Consider the following 15,555-nt stretch of genomic DNA (forward strand, 5'->3'; position numbering starts at 1 on the left):
GTCAACACGGGAAGAATCTTTTGCTTTTTGGCTACAAAATTACAAAATCCAGAACCTGTACAGAACAGCTGTCTACTGAGAACTCGTCATCTCCAGGACTTGTATAGAACAACTAAACATCGGAAACTGTTCTGAAACTAAACATGGCTTCCAACTCAAGATTATCAGTAAGACTTTTAGTTCTTTTTTATTTATTTGTAGAATGTCTGAGAACTGATAATCACTTTAGATGATTTTCACACCTGACGTACTGATATTCATTGCTCAATATTTTAGTAGGACCATACTATCCTTTCTAATTCTTTTTTTTTCCCTTACTTTTATTCACACTAAACATGGCACAATACCACTTGGATCTAAGGTGCTACTATTTTGGATAAAATCTACAGAGACATTATGTAGGGAGTTGAGTAGCGAGATGTCTGTTCACATAAAACTTGAACTTCTGCATATCAGTACAGTCATGGAAGTAAGAGATGAGGGGGGAATTCCAAAGTCTATCAGTTTGAGAGTAGAAACTTTCCAGCATCTAGGCATCTTCATAGTAAAGGGGTGGGATTTTGCTGCTTATCTGATTAGTCGGGAGGTTATTTACCTTGAGGGGACACAAGTGGCTTGAGTTTGTCAAAGTACATTCTATTAACATAAACAGACACAGGGATGCAACATTGTAGTGATGGGACAGGTGTTGGTGTTTGGTTGATAATGTGGGACCTATTACTTTGGAAACTCATTTTTGGACACTGTCCATGAGAGATTAATTGTAAATGCATCAGCCCAGATGTGACAACAACATTAATCAACATAACACAAGCATTCACATCTCAAAAATTCAGAATTGAATAAAAAAATCGGTACGAACCCAAAATAATAAAAAAATGGAAAAGAAACATTTTGAAGAAGGCCGCAGGTTATAGCGAACGAAACTAGCATTCACATCTCATCTAAAAAATTCAGAATTGCAAAGCAGGTAATTATTAAACAAAACAGAATATCATTAAACAAAATCGGTAATTAGTGAATAAAGGAGGCAATTATTAAACAAAGTAGTAACTATTAAACGAAGCAGGTAATTATTAAACAAGACAAGTAATTATTAAATAAAACAGATAATTATTAAACAAAGCAAAAAGGTTATTAAAATATCTGGTAACATGAATTGGGCGGCAAGGAAAAAGGAAGTGAACTTCTGAGTCATAACTTTTATATGTATGTCCACGTTGCTAAATCAACTGATGGTCAAGCAAAATCAAATAGGTGTTCATGTTAAGCCCAACACTTTACATCTTTTATGTTCTATTTTTTATTGTTTATAGATACTCAGGCATGTTTTGTAGGTTTAAATGTGCTTATCCTAGTGGACTGTCTTTTCACCTTACCACCTGACCTTGTATCCAACTTCCTGAAGAAGTAAATAAATATAAAGCGGTTTCATGCTTTGTCTGGAGTGATTTCCATAAATAAAATAATTAAAAAACCTACAAATAACCTTCCTATATTATTGTTCACATACACACACCATAATATAACTTAACTCCTGCAGGCTTAAGGTTAAAATTAGGGTTACAGTTCATTTTTCCCTTTTTAAGAAGGCAGAAAAATGAATTTTGCTTTGAAAAGAAAATATAAAAACCATGGAAGACTTCAAATCAGCTATGACACAACTAGTGAAATACCAAATGGAACAACAAGAAAACGAATAAAGATAGGCTAAGTTGGTTAAATAACAACAACAGAAAATGGAAGAACGATTTCAAATACTGAACCAACATAAGAAAACAAACTTTAATAAATAAAAACCAAGTTATAAAGAGTAACAGAGAATTCTCACAAAATGCAGTCTGGAACACTATTGACAACTTCCTTTATACTCCGGATGGAGACAAGACTTCACCAAGACTTTTAGAACGTGAAAACGTGCAACTTAACTTTTTCTGAAACCATAAAAATCTTAACAGAACTGTTCAGCCATAAAACGTTGTTACTCCACAAAAGATGGAAATGTTTAAATTTAACCATAAAGATGACAAAGATTATTTAACATTTACATCAATAATCAAGAAACTTTTAAACTAGCTGAACTGAGTGGTGATGACCTGAAATGTCTGATATTTGTACAAGAATTGGTATTGGCCCTGAAATTTGACACAGAGTTTTAACTAAATTAGAAAGTTAGCCAAACCTGACACTACAAAAGTTGACATAAAACTGCCAATGATTGATTAGCATTAAAAATGATTCAAGGAACATTGGGTAATCCGACATTGTGTACATAAATAAAATACATAAAAAGTCAAAACCGAGAAAAAATAAAAAAGAAAGAATATTATTTCCCCTGCACAAGGAAAAGGCAATTCGCTGAAAATCAAAGTAAGCCATCACCAAATCCATGCTATCAATTGCTCATACTACACAAAAATTTGTCTTCCTTATGACAGAATTGGATATAAAAGCTCCCTTTATAGATAAAGAACAAAAATATTAAATAAAAACATGATCAAACTGATCAATCATTGATTTGCATACATGGTAAAGATTAAACAAATCTAATCTTGCAAAACAGCCAGAACGATGACTGGTTCAAAAATAAATTTTGAAAGTGAATTTATTTTTTTTTTACTCATATTCACCCCAAACAAGGCATATCGCTGCTTGAACATAAGGGGCTACTATTTGGGACCATGCATCAGAAGGATTAACAAGATAAAACCTTCTCTACCACCAATAGCAATGGCCAAAGATTCATTATCTGAAAGTACTTCTTTTAAACTCCTTGGCCTAACGTTCACAGGAAACATGAGTTGGAACAATTACATTGAGAGCATTGCCAAGACCGCTGCAAAGAAGGCTCTCTCTATCGTGCTAGAAAACTACTAACTGAAAGTATCCTGTACCTCTATAAGGCCACCATTCGCCCATATATGGACTATTGTTGTCATATTTGGGCTGGTGCATCTGCTACTAGTCTCTCGCTCTTAGACAAGGTCCAAAAGAGAGTCTCCAACCTGATAGGTCCTGAACTGTCATCTAGGCTTCAGCCTCTGTCCTACCGACGAAATGTTGCATCCCTTTGCCTGTTCTACAAGTATTTTAATGGTGAATACTCTGAGGAACTGCAAGTACTTGTGCCCCCACGACGTAAATACCCTCGACAAACCCGACAGGCAGCTAAATCCCACCCTTACACAGTAGAGATCCCTAGATGTAAGAGAGCTTTCTACTCCAGTAGTTTCTTCCCCAGAACCGCTAGACTTTGAAATTCCATTCCAGGTCCCTGCTTCCCCAACTGTACTGACATGCAGAAGTTCAAGTGTAACGTGAACTGACATCTTGCTGCCCAACTCCCTACATAGTACCCCAGTAGCTTATGTCCCTGATAGTAGCCCCCTATACCAAAGTGGCAATGTGCCTTGTTTGGGGTGAAAATGTCATAAAAAAATGTTTGTTCACATTACATTGATCTTCTGCATATCAGTACAGTCAGGGAAGCAGGTAGCAGAAAGGGAATTCCAAAATCTAGCTGTTTAAGGGAAGAAGCTATTAGAGTAGAAAGCTTTCTTGTATCAACAGTGAAAGGATGAGATTTTGTTGCTAGGCGGGTTTGTCAAGGGAGCCCAAGCGCAATGAGTCGATCACTGCACATTCCATTAAAATACTTGTAAAACAGGCACAGGGATGAAACATTGTGGCGATGGGACAGGGGTTGGAGCCTAGTTGATAAATTGGGACTTATTAGATTGGAGACTCATTTTTGGACCCTACCCAAGAGAGAGAGAGACTAGTGGAAAATGCATCAGCCCAGATATGGCAACAATACTCCAGGCATCAGTGAATGGTGGCCTTGTAGAGGTGCAGGATACTCTCAGGTGTGAGTAGCTTTCTAGCACGATAGATGGAATCCACCAATCACTAATGTTACATTTAATGGTATGACAAAGAAAATAAAAGTGTTTGCATTAAAAAATACAGAAAATCTTTATGGTACAGATTGTGTGCAACAATTCAATTTGTGAGATAAATATTTTCTGTCAAAAAGTGAAAACTCTATCGACAGAGAAGTAAAATCTCAAGTCATAATTCAAACATAGTTTCCCTGAAGTTTTCTCAGTCAGTCTGAGAAAATGCACAAAAATGTTAGCCAAATTCGAGCTAATATGCACAAAAAAAAAGGAATGTACCATACACCTCATTGGAGATTAACGAGGAGCTTGAAAGACTTGTAAAAACTGGCATGCTATTAAAAGTCGAATTCAATCAATAAACAGCCTCTACTATCTATGTGAAAAGAAAAAGAAACTCGTGTTTGTGCCAATTTTTCCACTGGTTTAAACTCAGTACTAAAAGACTACCATTACTCACTTCCTAGTCGAATAGTGAAGAAGTTTTCACTAAGATAAACGTAGGAAAGATTTTCTCAAAGTGATGAATTTAAAGAAGGATTTCTTTAAGGAAGAAACAAAATAATTAGAACACATCATTGACAAAAATGATAGAAGACCCGACCCAAAAAGGACCACAGCTATAAAGGATATGCCGGGTCCAAAAAATATTACTGAATTACAAAGTTTGAGGAGGTTAGCAAACTATTATCAGACATTCATTTCCAATATGCACAACCTCCGAATGAACTACTAAAAAGATAACAGAGTGTGGAAATGGAGTGAACCTCTTGAAGACTCAATAATTGCTTCCTTACGTAATGGTAGTGAAATTAAAACGATGATGGGCAATACTATCAGAGACCTTCCGGTCACACTACATGAGATTAAATGCGGAGCATGAAAAGATGAATTTATTAGTGCTACAAAAAAGAAAATCACAAATAAAACCCAGCAAATGCAGGATAGTTTTTCTGTGTGATGACGTCCTACTATACTATGAGAGAGTTGTCATACCAAAAAAAAAATTATAATAAAAAGATATTGAAAAGAATAAACAGGGTGAAAAGCCCTTGCGTAGTTACGTATACTGATAAGTGATAATGGGACTCAATTTACGCCTGCAAACTTTAAGCCTTTCCAATCTCCAGTACCACTCGCATTCTTGAATTGATTGAGGTGGTTCAATGTCGAAAGTGTCATATACGTCTCAGTGGCTTCTTCTTCTTCATGAGGTGTATAGTTGGGATCATCCAACAGACGTTTTTTTTTTATTTGGTTAAGCGTGACTTTAGAATCTTGAATGATGTACGTGATATTTCTGATTCTTTTTTCGATTGTGCTCAGTTCACAGAAAGACGTGTTGTTTTTGTAAGTTTTGTAGAAAACTTTTTCTCCTGGCTCACAGCGTTTCTTGGGTACAATAGGGGTTCTTCTCAATTTTGTTTCTATTGGCAACAGTTTTTCAAATATGGGGTTTATATTTCACTGAAATATAGTCTCCGATGGGAATGCTGCTGATGGTGTATTAGGGTTAGGTGTGATTCTATAGACCTGCAGAAACTGCCGCAGTGCTGTGTTTTTAAATGCGCTCTGGCTGAGGACAGAAAAGAATAAATACAATAACAGATACTACACTTTATTTCTAGAACATATGTGTATGGATTAGCAGATTATACTAAAGGTATCTTCATGTATTTTATTTTATTTCATTTTTTTTTTTTTTTTTTTTCAAGAAAGTTGTGCGTTTCTTCCACATATAGTGCCCTGTACACCCAAATGATTACGCATCTGGTACTGGCCAGTCTTGACATAGCTTAACTTTGATCTAACGAGAACCGTTGGTCAATATGACTACATCCTATTTTATTATTTTGTTCAAACTGAATAATAACCAAATACAAACAATAAATAACCGTTCAACAAACAAGATATCTTAAACTTGAACAAAATTATACAGGGTGTCCACAAAGTCTGGTTACATAATCTAAAGGGTGCCCACAAAGTCTGGCTGCATAATCTAAAGGGTGTCCACAAAGTCTGGCTACATAATCTAAAGGGTGCCCATAAAGTCTGACTACATAATCTAAAGGGTGTCCACAAAGTCTGGATAAATAATCTACATGGTGCCCACAAAGTCTGGCTGCATAATCTACAGGGTGCCCATAAAGTCTGGCTGCATAATCTAAAGGGTGCCCATAAAGTCTGACTACATAATCTAAAGGGTGTCCACAAAGTCTGGATAAATAATCTACATGGTGCCCACAAAGTCTGGCTGCATAATCTACAGGGTGCCCACAAAGTCTGGCTGCATAATCTAAAGGGTGCCCATAAAGTCTGGCTGCATAATCTAAAGGGTGTCCACAAAGTCTGGCTGCATAATCTAAAGGGTGCCCATAAAGTCTGGCTACATAATCTAAAGGGTGTCCACAAAGTCTGGATAAATAATCTACATGGTGCCCACAAAGTCTGGCTGCATAATCTAAAGGGTGCCCATAAAGTCTGGCTGCATAATCTAAAGGGTGTCCACAAAGTCTAGCTGCATAATCTAAAGGGTGCCCATAAAGTCTGGCTGCATAATCTAAAGGGTGTCCACAAAGTCTGGCTGCATAATCTAAAGGGTGCCCATAAAGTCTGGCTACATAATCTAAAGGGTGTCCACAAAGTCTGGATAAATAATCTACATGGTGCCCACAAAGTCTGGCTGCATAATCTACAGGGTGCCCACAAAGTCTGGCTGCATAATCTAAAGGGTGCCCATAAAGTCTGGCTGCATAATCTAAAGGGTGTCCACAAAGTCTGGCTGCATAATCTAAAGGGTGCCCATAAAGTCTGGCTACATAATCTAAAGGGTGTCCACAAAGTCTGGATAAATAATCTACATGGTGTCCACAAAGTCTGGCTGCATAATCTAAAGGGTGCCCATAAAGTCTGGCTGCATAATCTAAAGGGTGTCCACAAAGTCTAGCTGCATAATCTAAAGGGTGCCCATAAAGTATGGCTGCATAATCTAAAGGGTGTCCACAAAGTCTGGATAAATAATCTACATGGTGCCCACAAAGTCTGGCTGCATAATCTACAGGGTGTCCACAAAGTCTGACTACATTAAGTAGCCAGACTTTGTGGACACCCTATATACAAAAACAAAATATATATCATTTTTATTGTACTTGAATGACATTTCTTTCTTGACTGTTTCAAGAAGAGAGAGGAGGAGCTGGGGGAGGGAGGGAGACAATGTAAACAACTAGAGAGTGCATATTCGCCTCCTACTCCCTTGGCTAACAACGCTAATAACATCGCTTTGTGTTTGTGACTTTCATCCTGTCACTGAACTGCCCATTATATTAGACCGCTATGCCTACGCACATATGAACAGGGAAATCCACATAATTTACTTTCTCACAGATCGTGCTTGACCTATCTGACCTCAGCTAACAGCCATTTCGATTTTGTTTGGCTCAGTGACCCACGCCCCCTCCCAACCCCACCCATTGCAATTTTCTTAATTAATTTCATGTAAATGAATTTTTAGTTTCTTTTTTATTTTTATTTTTGAAAGATGCAAGCTTCCTAGACTTGAGGAAGTATTTCTTATCAGGAGACTCCAATGGTTTTGCCACACCTTTTGTCATCCAAGAATTGATTTGATTCACAATACGGATATCGGAATGGCGCAAGTAAAGTGGTGGTCAACTGAGGACGTGACATACAATGGTCAAGACTGACTGGCCCTCCCGTCTTCAGTGCATGGCAATTGAATCATGAATAGCTGAATTATGCTGAGAAGTTAGGGTTAGACCTGGTGGACTGCCTTGATTCGTGATGCAGTCACAAGTAGAAGTAATTCAATAAAATCAAAACCAAGTCTTACAAAAATTCCCTGCTTCCTTTGTTCCAGTTCGTTTCACTTGTTGGTCTAGTGGTCTTTATCGATTCCAGTAGCTTCTTTCCAAGAATTACAGGATTGCTGATTGTTTGCTTCCTATCAATAACCTTCTTTTTTTTTTAGACTAAAGTCAATAGACATCTTCCTCTCCTCGCATTAATCATCTTTCGTTCTTTTTAGCTTTTACGTCAGGTGGTTTCATGCCTTGTCTGAAGCAACTTCTATGAATAGCTTCGATTTTTTACATTTGACAACAAAATATAAATGGTATGAAATAATATATATATATATATATATATATATATATATATATATATATATATATATATATATATATATATATATATATATAAGAGGTGAATGTAGTTTGCTTGAAACATTGTATATATATATATATATATAGTAATTTATAAAATATATATGTCAATTAAGCTACACTGAATATTCCGTGTTTCATCCACTCTAGGATTCTTCAGGCTTATGTGCCTAGAGTGGATGAAACGCGGAATATTCAGTATAGCTTAATCACCATACATATTTTATAACTTACTAACTAGCTCTACCTACGTATTGAGCACTTTTGAAGTAAATACTTAAAGTTTACGCATAAATTTATACTTTCGTATATTAATTTTATGTGAGTAAATGAAGTAGTTATATATATACAGTGGGGAAAATAAGTGTTAGACACATCCCATTATTCTTTATTTAACACATTTTTTATGCAGCGAATGACGCGAAAATTTAACAAGAAATAGTTACTAATTTAACAATAACAAATAACTTTAGAAATTGGAACCTTTTAATGCATAACAAAAATTATATAATAAAAACGAGAATAGCCGGAAAAAAGTACTGGACACATTGTTTTAAATTATATTTTATTATTTTTTATAAATAATGCTGGAAATTGTTATTTGCATTTTAATTTGCCGACACTATTATACGTTTTAGAAGTTTCTCGATTGTTGTAGACCATACTCTACGTCGTTGGAAAGTATTGGAACACGTTAGTCACCAGTAAGCCATCACGTATGAAGGTTCTCAGGATGAGTAAACGTAAAGAACTCAAGTCGTCCGTGATAAGATTATTGCTGAGCACAAGAATGGAATTGGTTATCGGCGTATATCTGCTCAATTCAAAATCCCTGTAAACCCTTAATAAGTGGATAGTCCTTAATCCACGGAGTTTCGAAGAAATACTTTCCTTCTCATCAGAGGGTAGGAATATGGGATCTGATTTTGCATACAAAAGTATTGTATGAAACAACAAGTAAGTCAAAGATCTTATTTGATAACAAAAAGTGAAGCAGAGGGAATATGGTGAAGAAAAAGGTGATTACACGTGAATGGATAGTCTGGTGAAAGGTAAAGTATCCAATGACGGTAAAATCCAAAAAATAAATCCAAGAAAGTTAATTAAATTTCTATTCACACAAGTAAAATCCAAGGAAATCGCGTAATTAGAAGATGATCCAAAATAATCCAAAAGGCCAAAATCCGTGGAATAATTCACAAATATGTACAAGGAAAAAGGGAAAAAATTCCAATAATATTATTAAAAGAAAAATAAGATACTGCTTTTAACACGGCTGCCGAGACAAAGTGTTATATATATATATATATATATATATATATATATATATATATATTAGTAGATTTAGGCAGCATTTTTCCATTGCTTTGTGTTTTTTTTACATATACATATTTTTTATAGGAGTCACCACTTATCAAGGCCCGGAGGCCACTCGAGGATAAGGGTTAATTAGTGTACAGTAGCCAATGGGATAATATCGTAATCGTTAGTAGTAGAAATTTGGTAAATTGGATTACTTAACGGTTCAACAAGAATTTGGATTTTAAGATGTTCAAATTGTAGTCAGTTGGAAAGCAGGCAAATGGAAGAGAGTCCCACAGGCGTGCTGTTCTATGTTAAGGCACAGATAAAGAGTGAGGGAAATTATTGATAGCTGTTTCAGTTAGAAAAGTGTTTTTCAGGAAAGTCAGAACGGGGGTGGGCATAGATTGAAGCTCAAACAAGCAGTTGCCATGGAAATAACGATAAAGCAGAAACAGGCTCACAACGTCTCTTCTGTGGGAAAGAGGTTGCAGGAAAGAGAAAGGGCATCCCCCACTAGATTACAAAGTCTATTTTGAACTCTGTCAAGGAAGAATAAGCTGCTTTTAGCAGTATACCACTATCAGCCGGTCACTGGGGTGTGACCGACAGACGTGTTATAGTAAATGTCTTAAAGCGGTCCCATGAAGACATGAAGATGGGCCAGTCATTAGGGTCTGAGTAACAAGAAGAAAATCATACCTGAGATGTTGGATCTGGGCGTGGCTCCTTTCTTTTCTCAAGATGATCTCTTCACCCTGGTGGCATTCTGGTGGGAATCTTCATCTCTTTGTCCTCAGGGCCGCCTTTCGACTTCAGACATTTATGAAGGCATTCATGGCAGACAAGAAAAATGACACGCGACACAATTGTAATATACAAAGGTATAACTAACTATTTTATTTTACATTAGAGATACAATATATATTACAAAAAAAAACAATTTACAATTAATTTTTACAATAGGCTTTTCAAAGCTAACTAACCTACCCTAACTAGTGTTGAGGGAGGGGGTGGCCCCCCCTCATTTACGGAGAGACAGTCTATGCGTCCTCACATCATGGTGGTCGTGCAGGAAAGAGAGAGAAAGATAGCAAGGGGATTATGGGAAGGGGTTTCTTTGTATCTCTACGCTCATGGACAATTTACCACCCGTCCAGGCTGCAGAGTGTGTTAGAAACAGTGGCACAAGGAAATAGTGCCACATCCCTCCCTATGCTATCCGAAATTTATGAGCATTCATAAATTTCAGAAGTCCCTAATTTTCCGTGAATGGTGCGTCAACCGGCCGTCAGCAATCAATGTCCCCATGCTCTACGTTCCATCAGGAACTCAGTGAAGCAAGTTATTTTTTTCCACCAGGCTCCTGGTAGACTGGTATACTGCTTCAAATACCAGAGAGGGTAATCATCCTCGCCCTCCATCGAGGCAATGACCTCATGATTTCAGTTACTGGATTTACACTTTCTTAAGCAACCATTATAATATTTTTTAACAAAGCCGGATTTTACGTGAGTTCATCACGCCGACCTATACGTATTTGACTAAGCCGGATTCTACGTGAGTTTATCACGCCGACCTATACGTATTTCACTAAGCCGGATTGTACGTGAGTTTATCACGCCGACCTATACGTATTTCACTAAGCCGGATTCTACGTGAGTTTATCACGCCGACCTATACGTATTTGACTAAGCCGGATTCTACGTGAGTTTATCACGCCGACCTATACGTATTTCACTAAGCCGGATTCTACGTGAGTTTATCACGCCGACTTATACGTATTTCACTAAGCCGGATTCTACGTGAATTTATCACGCCGACCTATACGTATTTCACTAAGCCGGATTCTACGTGAGTTTATCACGCCGACCTATACGTTTTTTAATTTAGTCTGCATAACATTATTTTCGTAACTGGATTTACGCTCCCTTCAGCAACCAGTATAATGTATTTTAACCAAGTCGGAGTTACGTGACCTCATCACGCCGACCTATATGTATTCCAAGTTATTACTTCAGTTACTGGACTTACGCTCTCTTCAGCAACCAGTATAATGTATTTTAGATAAGTCGGGGTTACGTGACCTCATCACGCCGACCTATATGGATTTAGTAAAACCTTGGTCTTCAGAGGTTCTAATCCAATTAATTCTGTTAGAGCAAGGAGTCTGCCGCCGAGCGACCAATAAAAACTATCCACCACGGAATATTTATTAATTATATAAAGAATTAATTAAGAAGGGCACTCAGCCTTCATGAGTTAGAATACTCAATTAGGGGGAAAAAAATTCCAAAAATAAACAATTCAGAAACCTGGTATACATTAAATCAATGAAATAGGGTGTTAACAATTTTTTTTTCTTAAAAAGAAAACACTTTTAAAAAATCATTTCAGAGCACCTCGGTCACAATTAGAATTTGTTTACACAATGCAAACGCATTTCAGTTATTACATTCATAATTAACTTTTTCCCAAATTTCAGGGTACATTTAAAAAGTATGTGTATTTTTTTTCAAAACTTGATCTACAAAAGATCATTAAAATTTAATTCCAAAATTTAAAAATTATTTCAAGTATTTTGGTTCATCGTTAAAATCAATTTATGTTAGTTAACTTCTTTCCAAAGTAATTCATTTATTATTATAAAAACCAATCTTCTCAAAAGGTCATAAACTTCGAATAGACCCATTTTTCGTAATACAATTCAAAAATTATTCCAAACATTTGGTTCATTATTAAAATTAATCTTCCGAAAAGATCATAGACAATTCATTTTGAATCAATTCACCCTTCACAATGAGATTCAGAAACATCCCAAATTTTTCATTTCGTAATTATTATTTTTAAAATTCAGTGTACATTTAAAGTTATTTAATTGATTCTTAAAAATCATTTCTTCTTATAGGTCATTATCAAGGTCATTTCGAATTCAGAAACATTTCACGTTAATTAACTTTATTTTCCAAAGTAATTATTTTATCATTTAAAAGCAATTCTTTTCCTAAACTCACTCACAAGGATTATTTCGAATTAATAAACTCCCGCCACACCTGGGAGTCACATTAGTTAACGACCAGTTCTGTATAGTTAAAAGCTCGAAAAAATTAAAATTTCAATTAAAGAGAGATCTTTCTAGACTGAGGAAATCTTTTTTTTTTCTTAAGAATTAATTCAATGTTATGTATATACTCCTCAGTCAATATTTCAGAGACCCCTATCATACGGTCCAATTTCAAATAAACCTTCAATTAAAGAATTCGCTCGAATAATTCTTCCTTAAAAATAATCTAGAATTGAGGAAAATTTCTTTCGTTAGTCAAACAATATTTCCTTAGAAATTATTAAAAATTCAGAGAATATTCGAAATGTAATAGCGTAATTTTTCTTTAAAAAAGCTATGAACATTTCAGAGAACTCTCAAAAAATTAACGTAATCATGTAACAGTTGGCTTTTCCAAACACTCGAAGATTTCAAAAAAGTACTTCAAGTTCTGTTTGAATAATTGGCTCTCTTTTTATTTTTAATAAAAAACAATTGAAGACATCATTTAATGTAATTTAACGAAGCATAAATAATTTTGTTCTTTAAACTTGGTAGAAAAATTAAAAAAAACTCCAAGTTAATTCGTTATTATATGCCCTCCTGCAATCAGCCATGGGGGTTTAGCTATACACTCATTAAAACGCAAGAGTAGAGAAAGAGAATGAGGGGGAAAAGAAGGGGATAGAGGCAGAGCGATGCCACTACACACCCTACCACCCTCATGATATCATTACGTAATAACAAAAAAAATCTTCGACCTTAAAAGTCACTCTCTCGTCCCCAAAAAAGCTTGCAGAGGGTGAAAGAATGGTAGACAACACGAGGTGGAGAAAGAGAGGAAGGGAAACAGAGGCAGGTCGCATTGTTCCCCCTACCCATCCCTCAACACCCTCACAAACACCATGACGAGGTCATCTTCGCTTCTTTCCTATGTGCGGCCATTGTTTTAAACAAATAAGTGACAGGTAGACATTAAACATTTCTACGAGTTTAAAACAAATAACTAAATAGAAAAACAATCTTATTTTGAACAATTTTGTAAAAGGCATTCTCACACAAAAAAAACGTTCACATTATGTAATCCAAATTTGTAGCAATCCATTTTTTCTTTCCTTTTTTTAAACAGACAAATCAAAATTAATAAAAAAAAACATAATCAAATCAAAAAACCACATATGTTTCGGCATTAACTGCTAATCTAACCCGAAAAAAAAAACACATCAACTGTTCATGGAATAAAATGTAATGTAAAAGTTCTATTTTTTTCAAATCTGAATCTAACACTTGCAAAGTCAAAAGAATTTTTTTAAAAAGTCCTATATTTTTATAAACCTGAAATAAAGATCAGATAAAAAATGTTAAGTATCCTTTATTTTCTTTCCTTTTTTTTTCTTTTTTAAATTTATTTTTCGAGCTTCGTGTTTGAAGTATTTTTTTCTTTTTCTTTCATGTAATAACAAGATGCATAGATATACACACATATAGATATATATCTTGAGAGAGACAGAAGGAGAGAAAGCGTGAGAGAGAAAGAGATATTGCATATTCTAGAGACACTTTTTTCTCGTCTCTGTTTTTTTTTTTTTTTTTTTTTTTTTTTGTGGGACACATTTCTTACTTTTTTTTCGAAGGGTTACTTTCAATACTCTTTTTTTTTTTATCGATCTTTTGTAAACTGTTTTTTTTTTTTTTGTAGGTGCAAGACAATTTTTTGTTCAGGTTCTGAATTTTCCTTTTTGAGTGCGTTTTTTTTTTTTTTTTTTTTTTTGTGCGCGTGTGTACTGGTCTGCCATTTTTTTTTTTTAATTTTGCCAGAAATAATAGTTTTTTTTCCGTTTTTTTAAGACCGTGGACCATTTTTTTTTTATTCGATTCGTCTAGTGGTCGTTATTTTTGGTTGTGCCGTGGGTTTAAGAGTCGAAATTATTTCCATGCTGGGAAACAATATGTCTTGGTCATAGTGCATCATTTATACTGCGACACAGATGCGACGAGATCCGTCTGGTAATTAACCAGGGTCAATCCTGCGTCTTAAGGCAACCATTTATACCACAATCAGCCGGTCACCGAGGTGTGACCGACAGACGTGTTATAGTAAATGTCTTAAAGCGGTCTCATGAAGACATGAAGACGGGCCAGTCATTAGGGTCTGAGTAACAAGAAGAAAATCATACCTGAGATGTTGGATCTGGGCGTGGCTCCTTTCTTTTCTCAAGATGATCTCTTCACCCTGGTGGCATTCTGGTGGGAATCTTCATCTCTTTGTCCTCAGGGCCGCCTTTCGACTTCAGACATTTATGAAGGCATTCATGGCAGACAAGAAAAATGACACGCGACACAATTGTAATATACAAAGGTATAACTAACTATTTTATTTTACATTAGAGATACAATATATATTACAAAAAAAAACAATTTACAATTAATTTTTACAATAGGCTTTTCAAAGCTAACTAACCTACCCTAACTAGTGTTGAGGGAGGGGGTGGCCCCCCCTCATTTACGGAGAGACAGTCTATGCGTCCTCACATCATGGTGGTCGTGCAGGAAAGAGAGAGAAAGATAGCAAGGGGATTATGGGAAGGGGTTTCTTTGTATCTCTACGCTCATGGACAATTTACCACCCGTCCAGGCTGCAGAGTGTGTTAGAAACAGTGGCACAAGGAAATAGTGCCACAGCAGCTCCTACCCAGATCTGGCAACAGTACTCCATCCTTGGACATAACTGGCTCTTATATAGGTAGAGAACAGCATCAGCAGTGAGATACCTGCTGGAGCAAGGATCCCACCATTCTTCCAGCAACTTTTGCAACAGATTTGATGTATGTGTTCTATTTCAGATCAAGAGTAAACGTCAAGCCCAAAAACTTTCAAAACTAGAGACTTCCCAAGACGAGAGCCATTCATTTCAGTTGATGCCAGATGGGGATCAGAGCATTAATGATATAAAGCTAGAAGCATGGTTTTAGATGCATTAAAAGTAACCAGCCACCTCTTTGCCCATTGTACCACGTGTTCAAGATCAAAGGAGAGCAAATCAGAGAGAACTTGGTCATTTACGGCCTTTGGTGTGCTTCGATAGATGGTAGTGTTGTCAGCATAAATGTCTACGAATGATCTTAGG

The 15,555-nt window shown here is 36.0% G+C and overlaps 1 long non-coding RNA gene across 1 annotated transcript; it reads right to left on the minus strand.

The window, feature by feature from the left end:
• Positions 1-10,254: 10,254 nt before the first annotated feature.
• On the minus strand, positions 10,255-15,555 carry LOC145258124 (uncharacterized). Its single transcript, XR_013864051.1, has 2 exons — positions 11,259-15,555; positions 10,255-10,915 (listed from the first exon to the last, which is right to left on the minus strand). It is a non-coding gene; the product is annotated as an uncharacterized LOC145258124 (long non-coding RNA).

The sequence above is a fragment of the Euprymna scolopes genome, chromosome 33 (assembly GCF_053919585.1).
Source record: "Euprymna scolopes isolate OS-2025 chromosome 33, ASM5391958v1, whole genome shotgun sequence".
Taxonomy (NCBI): Eukaryota; Metazoa; Mollusca; class Cephalopoda; order Sepiida; family Sepiolidae; genus Euprymna; species Euprymna scolopes.